Consider the following 15,506-nt stretch of genomic DNA (forward strand, 5'->3'; position numbering starts at 1 on the left):
GCCCTAACCTCACGTTAGTGCCACGCTAGTCAAATCAGCCAAGGCAGTGCTTTCTCATACCGTAGAACACTGAGATGAAGACAATAGTCAGAACTGTGCTGTTGTGCTATTTGAGAACGAGAGGTGTGAAACAGTTGACATGAAATCAATAGGCTTCTGTGTAGATGGTGAAGTGGAGAAGGAGAGGAGAGGAGAGGAGAGGAGAGGAGAGGAGAGAGAGGAGAGGAGAGGAGAGAGAGAGAGAGAGAGAGAGAGAGAGAGAGAGAAAGCATAAAGTAGTGGACCTTACCATCCAGCGTTCAGTGACTGTCTATCACATGTATTTGTTTTCATCATCATACAGACCACCTTTCTTTTCATCTTCCCAGCCCCAGTCCAACCCCAGCCCCAGTCCAACCCCAGCCCCAGTCCAACCCCAGTCCAACCCCAGCCCCAGTCCAACCCCAGTCCAGCCCAGACACTCAGAGAGTCTAACTCTATCTCTGAGATTTCTATAGAGCAGATGGCACACTCTTGTTTTTAAAAATGTAGTGGATAGCAACACTCAGAGGGGGAGTAGAGCAGAGCAGCAGGCCCTCCCATCGCCTACATAGAGCAGAGGGGGAGTAGAGTAGAGCGGAGCAGCAGGCCCTCCCACCGCCTATAAAGGACAGCCATACGGAGACACTCAGACAGAAATCACACGTGTATCTGTGCAGAGGCAGAGGAGGCTAACAGCACACTGAGGGGAACTCAGAGGAAACAGACGCTCACAATATAGCCAGCCAGGAGTGAAGGAGGGGTCCACCTTGAGAGAGAGAGAGAGAGACAGACAGACAGAGAAAGAGAGAGAGAGAGAGAGAGAGAGAGAGAGATAGGTGAGAGAGTGAGACAGAGAAAGAGAGAGGAAGAGAGAGAGAGAGAGAGAGAGGTGAGAGAAGCAGAGAAAGAGCGAGAGATATCAAATAGTGATTTAATCTGAGTGTCTTGATCTCTTTTGTCCAAGGATTAAGTAGAGGATCTACAGTACTGGGGGATCTGGTCTTTCTACAGGTCTCTATATGAGAGAGGAGTCTCCCACCTGTCTTGTAGATCTGGACTGATGTCTTTTACGATGGTGCGTACGGCTCCCCCAAGCCGCTTCCTCTTCTCCGACATCAGCATGATGTCAGAGGACGAGGAGGAGAACAGGCGGTCCATAGTGAGCTCGGGCTCCGACTCCCAGAAGTCCTCCTTCCGTCTCAACGGCGGCTCCAACGGGTTTCAGATCAAGGTGGGAAGCAGGAAGAGGAAGTTCTGCGGAGTTGCCGGGAGGCTGGCGGGGTCCCCGATGGTGGCAGGGGCCCCGGTGGTGGAGGTGCGGCAGAGGAACGTGGCAAACGCTCGAGAAAGGACCGCACCAACAGCGTGAACACGGCCTTCACTGCCCTGAGGACCCTCATCCCCACCGAGCCAGCCGACAGGAAGCTGTCCAAGATCGAGACTCTGCGGCTGGCGTCCAGCTACATCTCCCACCTGGGTAATGTGCTGCTGGTGGGCGGGCGTGTGGGGATGGGCAGCCGTGCCACACCTCCACACCCCATTCCACCACCACACCCTCAACAGTCTCAGCCCCTCGCCCGGCCGGGCTCAGAGAACCAGCCCAAACACATCTGTACTTTCTGCCTCAGCAAGCAGAGGAAAATGGTGAGTGCCACTGGAGGGGCAGAGCTACTGTATGACTGACAGGAGAGTGGTATGGTGTGGATGTCAAGGGTCTTATTGGTTGAAATCCTCCAGAGACAAATAACTAAACTAGGCCGTTCATGGAGTCCCTTTAAGTGGCCTTTCAACTTCCAAACAAACTATTTTAGAGCTAGTTCTGGGTTCTTATTTCAGGTCAATCTGTCATTGAGAAAATGAGAATTTCACTGTGGGCTGCGTCTTGTGGCCGAACTCCTCATGACTAAAGGCTGGGTTTTAGCCCCAGTCGTTATTTGGATAGTCCATATTAGTTCAAACTGTCACCAAACTATCATTAGTTTGATCATAAGAATATTAGGTAGGTTATGGAAAAAAGAGTTAGGGAAACACTTGGATATATTCACCCTCTTCAATGCTGCCTTTTCATTCAAATCAGTGTAATACTATAATACTGTAGTTATTAATAAGGAGCCAATTTCATCCTAACCTGACCGTTGCACATCTAAGCTCATTTATGTAGGAATGGTTGACATGTGGCAGCCTCCCTGCAGTGTGAAATCTACACCTCTGTTCCCTACCACTGGTGGAGTCGATGGGATCAGTCAGAGCAGAAACACTGAAGTACAACCTCAACTCTCATTACATTAGACCTGCATAATATATTCCATTTAGCAGGCGCTTTGTCCCCAAAGTGACTTACAGTAGTGCGTACATACATGTTGTTATGGGTGGTCCAGCAGGACTCAAACCCACGGTCCTGACATTACAAGCACCATGCTCTAGGACCTGCATCAGCCCCAGGATGAGTGTCCTAGATGAGGACTGATTGTTGACGTCAAGAGAAAACAGTGAGGACTAAGCCGTTGGTTTGAACCTTGTGAACTGGAACAGGTGCCAGAGTCCAGATCCTTACTCCAGGTGGAAAGTGAGCGGTAGAGAATGCGTGTATCATCAAAGTATAAATGAGCTAACCTGTAAGAATTCATCCATGCAGTACTCACAAATTTGCCTGACGACTCATCCTGAATTTAGTTACTCTACTCTGTCGATCACTGCATATATAGTTCATCTTGGAGAAGAAATGATAGTGAGCCTGGTGTTTGGCCGGAGCAATGTGAATGAGTTGTCAGACAAGTCACAAATACCCTGGACAAAATAACTACTACAAGCATACAGTCAGCCAAAATAGTCCCATCTGGAGATAGTATTTAAATAGTCTTGAGGACTGCTGGAGACATGTGAATCTCAGTGCTGGGTGAATGATGGAGATGTGCACCATGCCTTAATCTGAGGCTGTTCTCCTCCTCATTCCTTCTGCTCTTAACCACCTTGCCGTTACAACTCTGAGTCCCTGTCTCAAGTGGAACCCTATTCCCAGTGGTGAAAAACGTACCCAATTGTGATACTTGAGTAACGGTATAGATACCTTAATAGAAAGTCACCCAGTAAAATACCACCTGAGTAAAAGTCTAAAAGTATTTGGTTCTAAATATACTTAAGTATCAGAAGTAAATGTAGAAGTAGAAATTGTTTCAAATGTCTTCTTTTAAGCACAACAGATGGCACAATTTTCTTGTTTTTAAAATGTATGGATAGCCAGGGGTACACTCCAACACTCAGACATCATCTACCTATAGCCAGGGGCACACTCCAACACTCAGACATCATTTACCTATAGCCAGGGGCACACTCCAACACTCAGACATCATTTACCTATAGCCAGGGGCACCACTCCAACACTCAGACATCATTTACCTATAGTCAGGGGCACCACTCCAACACTCAGACATCATTTACCTATAGCCAGGGCACACTCCAACACTCAGACATCATTTACCTATAGCCAGGGTCCACACACTCCAACACTCAGACATCATTTACCTATAGCCAGGGGCACACTCCAACACTCAGACATCATTTACCTATAGACAGGGGCACACTCCAACACTCAGACATCATTTACAAAAGATGCATTTGTGTTTAGTGAGTCTGCCAGATCAGAGGTAGTAGGGGATGACCATGGATGTTCTCTTTATAATTGCATGAATTAGACCATGTTCCTGTCCTGCTAAGCATTCAAAATGTAAGGAGTACTTTTGGGTGTCAGGTAAAATGTACGGAGTAAAAAGTACATTATTTTCTTTAGGAATGTAGTGGAGTAAAAGTACAGAAACTCCCAAAATTTGTTAAGTAGCACTTTAAAGTATTTGTACTTAAGTACTTTACATGAAAGCCTATGGTCAACAGTAGTGCCTTATATAGGGAACAGGGTGCCATAGTCCCTAGTTCTCTGGTCAACAGTAGTGCATTATATAGGGAACAGGATGCCAGAGTCCATAGTGCTCTGGTCAACAGTAGTGCATTATATAGGGAACAGGATGCCAGAGTCCATAGTGCTCTGGTCAACAGTAGTTGCATTATATAGGGAACAGGGTGCCAGAGTCCATAGTGCTCTGGTCAACAGTAGTGCCTTATATAGGGAACAGGGTGCCAGAGTCCATAGTGCTCTGGTCAACAGTAGTGCATTATATAGGGAACAGGGTGCCAGAGTCCACAGTGCTCTTGTCAACATTAGTGCATTATATAGGGAACAGGGTGCCAGAGTCCATAGTGCTCTGGTCAACAGTAGTGCATTATATATTGAACAGGATGCCAGAGTCCATAGTGCTCTGGTCAACAGTAGTGCATTATATAGGGAACAGGATGCCAGAGTCCATAGTGCTCTTGTCAACAGTAGTGCATTATTTAGGGAACAGGGTGCCAGAGTCCATAGTGCTCTGGTCAACAGTAGTGCATTATTTAGGGAACAGGGTGCCAGAGTCCATAGTGCTCTGGTCAACAGTAGTGCATTATATAGGGAACAGGATGCCAGAGTCCATAGTGCTCTTGTCAACAGTAGTGCATTATATAGGGAACAGGGTGCCAGAGTCCATAGTGCTCTGGTCAACAGTAGTGCATTATATAGGGAACAGGGTGCCAGAGTCCATAGTGCTCTGGTCAACAGTAGTGCATTATATAGGGAACAGGGTGCCAGAGTCCACAGTGCTCTTGTCAACAGTAGTGCATTATATAGGGAACAGGGTGCCAGAGTCCATAGTGCTCTGGTCAACAGTAGTGCATTATATAGTGAACAGGATGCCAGAGTCCATAGTGCTCTGGTCGACAGTAGTGCATTATATAGGGAACAGGGTGCCAGAGTCCATAGTGCTCTTGTCAACAGTAGTGCATTATATAGGGAACAGGGTGCCAGAGTCCATAGTGCTCTGGTCAACAGTAGTGCATTATATAGGGAACAGGGTGCCAGAGTCCATAGTGCTCTGGTCAACAGTAGTGCATTATATAGGGAACAGGGTGCCAGAGTCCATAGTGCTCTTGTCAACAGTAGTGCATTATATAGGGAACAGGGTGCCAGAGTCCATAGTGCTCTGGTCAACAGTAGTGCATTATATAGTGAACAGGATGCCAGAGTCCATAGTGCTCTGGTCGACAGTAGTGCATTATATAGGGAACAGGGTGCCAGAGTCCATAGTGCTCTGGTCAACAGTAGTGCATTATATAGGGAACAGGGTGCCATAGTCCCTAGTTCTCTGGTCAACAGTAGTGCATTATATAGGGAACAGGGTGCCAGAGTCCATAGTGCTCTTGTCAACAGTAGTGCATTATATAGGGAACAGGGTGCCAGAGTCCATAGTGCTCTGTCAACAGTAGTGCATTATATAGGGAACAGGGTGCCAGAGTCCATAGTGCTCTGGTCAACAGTAGTGCATTATATAGTGAACAGGATGCCAGAGTCCATAGTGCTCTGGTCAACAGTAGTGCATTATATAGGGAACAGGGTGCCAGAGTCCATAGTGCTCTGGTCAACAGTAGTGCATTATATAGGGAACAGGGTGCCAGAGTCCATAGTGCTCTGGTCAACAGTAGTGCATTATATAGGGAACAGGGTGCCAGAGTCCATAGTGCTCTGGTCAACAGTAGTGCATTATATAGGGAACAGGGTGCCAGAGTCCATAGTGCTCTGGTCAACAGTAGTGCATTATATAGTGAACAGGATGCCAGAGTCCATAGTGCTCTGGTCAACAGTAGTGCATTATATAGGGAACAGGGTGCCAGAGTCCATAGTGCTCTGGTCAACAGTAGTGCATTATATAGAGAACAGGATGCCAGAGTCCATAGTGCTCTGGTCAACAGTAGTGCATTATATAGGGAACAGGGTGCCAGAGTCCATAGTGCTCTGGTCAACAGTAGTGCATTATATAGGGAACAGGGTGCCAGAGTCCATAGTGCTCTTGTCAACAGTAGTGCATTATATAGGGAACAGGGTGCCAGAGTCCATAGTGCTCTGGTCAACAGTAGTGCATTATATAGTGAACAGGATGCCAGAGTCCATAGTGCTCTGGTCAACAGTAGTGCATTATATAGGGAACAGGGTGCCAGAGTCCATAGTGCTCTGGTCAACAGTAGTGCATTATATAGGGAACAGGGTGCCAGAGTCCATAGTGCTCTGGTCAACAGTAGTGCATTATATAGGGAACAGGGTGCCAGAGTCCATAGTGCTCTGGTCAACAGTAGTGCATTATATAGGGAACAGGGTGCCAGAGTCCATAGTGCTCTGGTCAACAGTAGTGCATTATATAGGGAACAGGGTGCCAGAGTCCACAGTGCTCTTGTCAACAGTAGTGCATTATATAGGGAACAGGGTGCCAGAGTCCATAGTGCTCTGGTCAACAGTAGTGCATTATATAGGGAACAGGGTGCCAGAGTCCATAGTGCTCTGGTCAACAGTAGTGCATTATATAGGGAACAGGATGCCAGAGTCCATAGTGCTCTGGTCAACAGTAGTGCATTATATAGGGAACAGGGTGCCAGAGTCCATAGTGCTCTGGTCAACAGTAGTGCATTATATAGGGAACAGGGTGCCAGAGTCCATAGTGCTCTTGTCAACAGTAGTGCATTATATAGGGAACAGGATGCCAGAGTCCATAGTGCTCTGGTCAACAGTAGTGCATTATATAGGGAACAGGATGCCAGAGTCCATAGTGCTCTGGTCAACAGTAGTGCATTATATAGGGAACAGGGTGCCAGAGTCCATAGTGCTCTGGTCAACAGTAGTGCATTATATAGAGAGCAGGGTGCCAGAGTCCATAGTGCTCTGGTCAACAGTAATGCATGGAATGTATAGAATGTATGAATGTATAGAATGTATGCATGTATAGAATGTATCCAATGTATAGAATGTATGAATGTATGCATGTCCATAGAATGTATAGAATGTATAGAATGTATGAATGTATAGAATGTATGTATGCATTATATAGAATGTATGAATGTATAGAATGTATGCATGTATAGAATGTATAGAACAGTAGTAGAATGTATAGGGAACATGTATAGAATGTATAGAATGTATGCATGTATAGAATGTATGGAATGTATAGAATGTATGAATGTATGAATGTATGCATGTATAGAATGTATGAATGTATAGAATGTATGTATGCATGTATAGAAGATATGCATGTATAGAATGTATAGAATGTATGTATGCATGTATAGAATGTATGCATGTATAGAATGTATGAATGTATAGAATGTATGTATGCATGTATAGAAGATATGCATGTATAGAATGTATAGAATGTATGTATGCATGTATAGAATGTATGAATGTATAGAATGTATGTATGCATGTATAGAATGTATGCATGTATAGAATGTATGAATGTATAGAATGTATATATGCATGTGCCAGAAGATAGTGCATGTATAGAATGTATAGAATGTATGTATGCATGTATAGAATGTATGAATGTATAGAATGTATGAATGTATAGAATGTATGCATGTATAGAATGTATGAATGTATAGAATGTATGCATGTATAGAATGTATGCATGTATAGAATGTATGCATGTATAGAATGTATGCATGTATAGAATGTAGGCATGTATAGAATGTATGAATGTATAGAATGTATGCATGTATAGAATGTATGCATGTATAGAATGTATGAATGTATAGAATGTATGTATGCATGTATAGAAGATATGCATGTATAGAATGTATAGAATGTATGTATGCATGTATAGAATGTATGAATGTATAGAATGTATGAATGTATAGAATGTATGCATGTATAGAATGTATGAATGTATAGAATGTATGCATGTATAGAATGTATGCATGTATAGAATGTATGCATGTATAGAATGTATGCATGTATAGAATGTATGCATGTATAGAATGTAGGCATGTATAGAATGTATGAATGTATAGAATGTATGCATGTATAGAATGTATGCATGTATAGAATGTATGAATGTATAGAATGTATGTATGCATGTATAGAAGATATGCATGTATAGAATGTATAGAATGTATGTATGCATGTATAGAATGTATGAATGTATAGAATGTATGCATGTATAGAATGTATGCATGTATAGAATGTATGAATGTATAGAATGTATGCATGTATAGAATGTATGCATGTATAGAATGTATGCATGTATAGAATGTATGCATGTATAGAATGTATGCATGTATAGAATGTAGGCATGTATAGAATGTATGCATGTATAGAATGTATGAATGTATAGAATGTATGCATGTATAGAATGTATGCATGTATAGAATGTATGAATGTATATGTATGCATGTATAGAATGTATGAATGTATAGAATGTATGCATGTATAGAATGTAGGCATGTATAGAATGTATGAATGTATAGAATGTATGCATGTATAGAATGTATGCATGTATAGAATGTATGCCTTAGATTTGCAACATAGAATGAATATACAATGTTTGACTAAGGCAGCTAAACATCAGAAAGAGGATGACAATGTGAAAATACTCTTCACTATCAGGAAGGAATCATATTTATACAATTCATGAAGAAATAGTTCAGATTTATAATGCTGTGAATGGTTTTAATTCAAAGTTCAGCGACTATAAAAGTTTTACAACAGTATAATTGGTCATTGGATTTGGACTTTTGGAAACATAGACATATGAAAACAGATTCTGACCATATATCCCAATAATGAATCCAGAATAAATGTATCCTGGAAGTAATTGGACATTGTTAGAATCCTACAGAATAAACCAGCTAATGAGATAATTGCCCTTTAAATGATTGATCCAGTGCTGAACCCTGTATTCATTCTGCTGCTGGTATTTGAACCAGATTGAGCTAGCTCTTTTAGCTCTTTGATGTGATGCTTAAAGTAAAACTGGTCTCCATAACAGCTCTCACTTCTTTCTCCCATTAAGGCTGTCCCAAATGGCACCCCATTTCCTTTAAAGTGCTTTACTTTGTACCAGGACTCATAGGGCTCTGGTCAAAAGTAGTGCACTATGTAGGGAATAGGGTGCCATTTGGGACACAGACCCAGTGCTCATTACTCCCAGAAAAACACCCTTCAGCAGCCACTCGTTTCTTTGTTTCTAAAGAAGAAGAATATAATTAAATGAAGCATATGTGAACTATTCAGTATATAATACGAGTGCAGTTTTGTCTTTTCAACACATTTCAAGACCTGCAGAGTGGGCTAATGAGCTATTGTAGACTGTAGAGAGAGAACACTGTATAAAGTAAAACATCATTGTCTCTTCAAGGTTTTCACAAGTGTTGTTACCCTCAACTGAGGCATAAAATGTATGAAAATAAAGTCATACATGCTTAAGCTATAGCTATGACTTACTGTGTAGGAGAATACATGCCTCAACCATATCATGCCTATCAAGTGTACTTTATCAAACTTCATACTATACTCTCTATTCCATTTAGACAGAGCATGGCCAGCATTTATGAATACTGTATATTCTAGCTCTAGATTTATAGAATTATAAAGTGGAAAAACCCAGTAAATCTATAGTCTCCATATCAAGGTTAGAATGCCTGGGATCTTGGCTTCATGGGATCTAGTGATGATGCTTGGCAGTGAACACTCCCATTACAAACCAGGCTTCCCCTTAGGGTCCAAACATTACAGCAACATTGGTCCAGCCCAGTACCTTTAGTTAAATGGATACTGGATATTGAGTATTAAACCAAATGCAAACTCAGAAGCGCTGGTGACACTTCATAAAAACGTTTATGAGTAAGCCATTATAAATACTTGTACATTTTTACCAATATTGAAATACTTATTTATAAATAGTTGATTAAATTGTTTAATAATCATGCTTATTCATGAAAGTTATGATAAAGTGTTACCAATCGAAAAAAATGTTTTGTGTTCAGAGGAAGCTTGTTGTTGACTATTGCGTTCCCTCTTTTTTTACCTTTATTTTACTAGGCAAGTCAGTTAAGAACAAATTCTTATTTTCAATGACAGCCTAGGAACAGTGGGTTAACTGCCTGTTCAGGGGCAGAACGACAGATTTTGTACCTTGTCAGCTCGGGGATTTGAACTTGCAACCTTTCGGTTACTAGTCCAATGCTCTAACCACTAGGCTACCCTTCCGCCCCTGCGTGGACTCATAGGGCTCTGCTGTGAGCAGTACTAATAGTATGTACTCTAAATGGCACCCTTTTCCCATAGTGCACTACTTCTGACCAGAGCCCTATGAGTCCGCGCACTATAAAGTGAATAGGGTTCCATTTGTGACGCAGCATAGAGTTGAGTGCTGTGCAGTGCTGCTGCTCCTGTGACTGTATTCCACCTCATGCCTTGTATTGTATTCAAATGATCTTCACTGGGTATTTTATCATGGACAGACATATGGAAGTAGTTAAAGACTAATCCAACACGAAACAGGAGTCAGTCCTAAAGGGCACATTAAATAAATGAGCGCATTTAAATTAATTGTCATATTAATGTAATTAGATTATCAGCAACAGGATCGTTATAAAGACAAATTAAATTGAATAGAGCTTGATTAACTCTATGCAAAGGAGTTGTGTCACGCTGCATGAGGCAAATGGTGGTCACACCAGATACTGACTGGTTTTCTGATCCACACCCCAACCTTTTTTTAAACGGTATCTGTGATGAACAGATGCATATCTGTATTCCCAGTCATGTGAAATCCCTAGATTATCTCCTCATGAATTTATTTCAATTGACAAATTTCCTTATTTGAACTGTAGTCTTTGAAATTGTTGCATGTTGCGTTTATATTTTTGTTCAGTGTATTAACATTCTGTCAGTAGCCATAAGATTTCCCCAAAAGCTTCAGTAAGAAAACTGACCAGAGCTTGTTTTGAAATCTGATTAGACTCCATTTGACTCCAGGAGCATTGATTAGGAGCTCCAGCTCCAGCTCCCGCTCCCGCTCCCCCGCTTAGCTCACATACGGTACGGCCTAGCTCTGACTCAAGAAACAATGCCATTCCTATAACTTACAACCTCCTCACCAAAGCGAATGGACGTAATGCAAGCCAGGTGTGTCACAAAACACAGAGAGGTGAGAAGGGAAAATATGAGGCTCTGCTTGCTGTTCCCTGGGCTGGCTTCCTGGCCAGACAACCTGGAACCCAAGGAAATAACCACAGGAGAAAATCAAGGGTGCTCTGTTTTGATAGAACAGACAAATGCTAAACATCCCATTCTGATTCAAACCCTTTATTTTTTACTCTGTTGGCCTAGATTACAATGATGTCATTGTGACTGCAGACTGAAAAATAAGGTGAAATGGAGAGCTGGGCTACATCAGTTCATGCATCTAATCTAAGGGTGCGTCCCAAACGGCACCCTATTCCCTATATAGTGCACTACTTTTGACCAGAGTCCTATGGGACATAGTCAAAAATAGTGCACTATTAAGGGGATAGGGAGTCATCTTCAGTGGGTGAAAACCAGGAGGTCTGATGATGTTTTCTCTCTTTCAGAACAAAGACAGAGACAGAAAAACAACTGTAAGAAGATAACGCCTGAAGGACAGAAACATCCAGAGGATAAATATCCAACACTATTGTGAAGGATCAGTTTACTTTGCCTATTCTTCAAATGAAAGTTGTAATTACAGTTGTGTACTTAATAAGAATACAATATTTGTATCATGTATATATATATATATATATATATATTGAAAGCACAATGGTGTATTTAAGACCATGGAGGATTTGATATCTGTGTTAAGGGAGGATGTGGCAGCAAAAAGTCCATGAAACATGGGATGATATATAGACTCATGACCATTTAGTTCATATCTATCCTTAAACTACTCAGTATTATAATGAACAGGCAGAGGAGGACAGCTATTTCAACGGCTGCAGCCCAAATGGCACTATATTCCCTATATTGTGCACTACTTGGGCTCTGGAAACACAAATGACTCGTTACTGAAACTTCCACGGACTTCAGAGCACCCAAATATGACATAACACAACTCTAGAACCCTCCCTGGACTGTATGCCCTTCACTCTCATCAATACGTCCTGGATGTTCATGTTATTGATGTTAAACATATTGTGCTATCACGCTGATGGATCTGAAGTGTACTGGCTGAATCATGGGAGAAAGGCAACCCTTTAGGAAGAATCAGCAGTAGTTCAGTACCATGCAGACCCCGACATCCCCCACCCTTTCATCAATTACCAATCAGATGGATTTCTAAAGCTCTTCTCTTTTTTACATCAACAGTTGTTACAGAGTGCTTTTCAGAAGCACAAGCACAGCCCTCAGCCTCAGACAGTGGTGATGGTGACTGGCAGAGCAGAGGAACAGATCCTAGATTACATCTGCAGGTAGAGCTCTGGAAGTCTGCCTGTCCCGTCCCCTGACTGTCCTCTCGTTTACCTTTGGAATTCCATGTGCTACCTCCGTCTCTCTTCCTCTTCTCCTGCGTTCTTCCTTCTTTTTCCCAGGAGCGCTACTGACTCACAGGCTCTGTTCTGATGGCTTTACAATGTGTGCAGGGTTCACTCAGATTGTCCTCTGTCCTGCATCTTTGCTGCTTCCTTTTCTATCCGCCATCCGTGACCCCTGTTTGAAGAAGAAGAAGAGGTCCACTTCATTGTGCCATATCCATGGATGTCCAACTGCTCCTTGTCTTGTCCTTTTTGTCCGACCCCTCCAAAGACTTACACACACATACAGTGGTTTGAGAGCTCTGACAGATTTCGGTCCACCTCCTGAAAAATCATCAAGATCTTTTCATAAATAGTTGAACATTTGGAAATCTGGGCCAATGTTGTGTATTGTTTATGTGTTTTTGTATTGTTTGTACATATAAAAATATGTTTTATGCTAATGCTCCTTTTCGTGTTATATCATGTGGTCTTCGGATCACAGTTAGTGCAAATCTTTGAAGTCAAATATCTATTATGTTGCCATAGTAGCTAGGTGGCTAGATTGTCTGAACTGCTTGTGTGGAGCAGCTTCATAGAACACCAAACCTCTCAGATCATCACCAGTGACATCAGCTAAGAAAACACAGTCCATAAGGACATCTGGTTTGGGTTGATGATACTCTCTCTGCCCAATGGAAACCCAGTGACCTGTGGACAGTTTAATCAGACCATATAACCCACATCTTTCCCTTCTCTTTACTTAATCTATCATCCAAAAACAACAAACGGTCATCATCTGTCTGCCCCTGGACTAGTGGAAAGAACCTAACTAGACTAGACTAGACTAGACCACCGGTGACAAACAGTGTTAATGGGTTATTAGGACCACCGGTGATGCTGCTGGAGTGACAGACAGTGTTGATGGGTTATTAGGACCACCGGTGATGCTGCTGGAGTGACAGACAGTGTTGATGGGTTATTAGGACCACCGGTGATGCTGCTGGAGTGACAGACAGTGTTGATGGGTTATTAGGACCACCGGTGATGCTGCTGGAGTGACAGACAGTGTTGATGGGTTATTAGGACCACCGGTGATGCTGCTGGAGTGACAGACAGTGTTAATGGGTTATTAGGACCACCGGTGATGCTGCTGGAGTGACATACAGTGTTAATGAGTTATTAGGACCACCGGTGATGCTGCTGGAGTGACAGACAGTGTTAATGGGTTATTAGGACCAGCAGTGATGCTGCTGGGGTGACAGACAGTGTTAATGGGTTATTAGGACCACCGGTGATGCTGCTGGAGTGACAGACAGTGTTAATGGGTTATTAGGACCACCGGTGATGCTGCTGGAGTGACAGACAGTGTTAATGGGTTATTAGGACCACCGGTGATGCTGCTGGAGTGACAGACAGTGTTAATGGGTTATTAGGACCGCCGGTGATGCTGCTGGAGTGACAGACAGTGTTAATGGGTTATTAGGACCATCGGTGATGCTGCTGGAGTGACAGACAGTGTTAATGGGTTATTAGGACCACTGGTGATGCTGCTGGGGTTAGTGACTGCTGGAGACAGTGTTAATAGGTTATTAGGACCAGCAGTGATGCTGCTGGAGTGACAGACAGTGTTAATAGTTGATCAGGACTATCAGCTGCTTGCTCAGATCAATAATCACTCCGGGACACAGATGTACAATTCCTACACCAAATAAGTATTATTGGTAACACTTTACTGTAGGTGTCCTTATGCATGCATTCATAAAGCCTTTTATAACAGCCATATAACACATTATAACATTTGTCATGAGCTGTCAAAAGTAGTTTTAAATAGCATGAGATGTTATAACACCGGTTATAATGGGTGTTAAAAATGACTGAACATACTGTTGACGTACGCTCTAATGTCAACTATTAATTACAACTGCTACTATACAGTCTGCCTGACAACTTATGTCATATATTATTACATACTACATAAGAGTCTACATACCAGATGTTATAGCAGGGTGTTATCTCATTTAAAACCTCTCTGTCACAGTGAATGGAAAGATGGGCATCATAACCATGTCATATGCCCTTATAGAGGGTGCATAGACACCTTAAGTAAAGTGACATTAGGTGTTATAGAACTATGAATGTGCTTATACCACAGAATGAGTTGATAGTATCACAAAACATTACCATTCAAAGGATCTCCAAGAAACATGGACAAATGGGAGCATTGATGTACTTACTCATAATAATACAAACAAGGGCCACACAGAGTGATTCTTGGTTGTCTTAAGAAATTCTACTTTGCAACAAAGTTTACACCTCACACACATGGTTATGGGCTTAAAGAATAATACACCTGTACCATGTCAGATACACAATTATAATGTCTTACATTTTGAGTTTGCATCCCAATATTACACTTTATATACAGTACCAGTCATAAGTTTGGACACACCTACTCATTCAAGTTTTTTCCCCCTATTTTCTACATTGTAGAATAAGTTGAAGACTTTAAAACAACACATATGGACGCACATCAAAACAATAGGGAGGATCCGGGTGGGCGTCTGTCCATGGTGGCGGCTCCGGCGCGGGACGTGGACCCCACTCTATCAATGTCTTAGTTCCTCCCCCTCGCGTCCTAGGATAGTCCACCCTCGCCGCAGACCATGGCCTAGTAGTCCTCACCCAGAACCCCACTGGACTGAGGGGCAGCTCGGGACTGAGGGGCAGCTCGGGACTGAGGGGTAGCTCGGGACTGAGGGGAAGCTCGGCACTGAGGGGAAGCTCGGCACTGAGGGGAAGCTCGGCACTGAGGGGAAGCCCAGCACTGAGGGGAAGCCCAGCACTGAGAGGAAGCTCAGCACTGAGAGGAAGCTCAGCACTGAGAGGAAGCTCAGGCAGGTAGTTGGATCCGGCAGATCCTGGCTGGCTGGCGTATCTGGAAGAGTCTGGTTGACTGGCGGATCTGGAAGAGTCTGGTTGACTGGCAGATCTGGAAGAGTCTGGTTGACTGGCAGATCTGGAAGAGTCTGGCTGACTGGCAGATCTGGAAGAGTCTGGCTGACTGGCGGATCCTGGCAGACTGACGTATCTGGAAGAGTCTG

General features: G+C 42.9%; 1 pseudogene; it reads left to right on the top strand.

The window, feature by feature from the left end:
* The first annotated feature begins 737 nt into the window (after positions 1-737).
* LOC135570069 (basic helix-loop-helix transcription factor scleraxis-like) lies at positions 738-12,860 on the top strand (annotated as a pseudogene).
* Positions 12,861-15,506: the final 2,646 nt, after the last annotated feature.

Source organism: Oncorhynchus nerka, unplaced genomic scaffold, assembly GCF_034236695.1.
Source record: "Oncorhynchus nerka isolate Pitt River unplaced genomic scaffold, Oner_Uvic_2.0 unplaced_scaffold_1138, whole genome shotgun sequence".
In the NCBI taxonomy this organism is placed as follows: Eukaryota; Metazoa; Chordata; class Actinopteri; order Salmoniformes; family Salmonidae; genus Oncorhynchus; species Oncorhynchus nerka.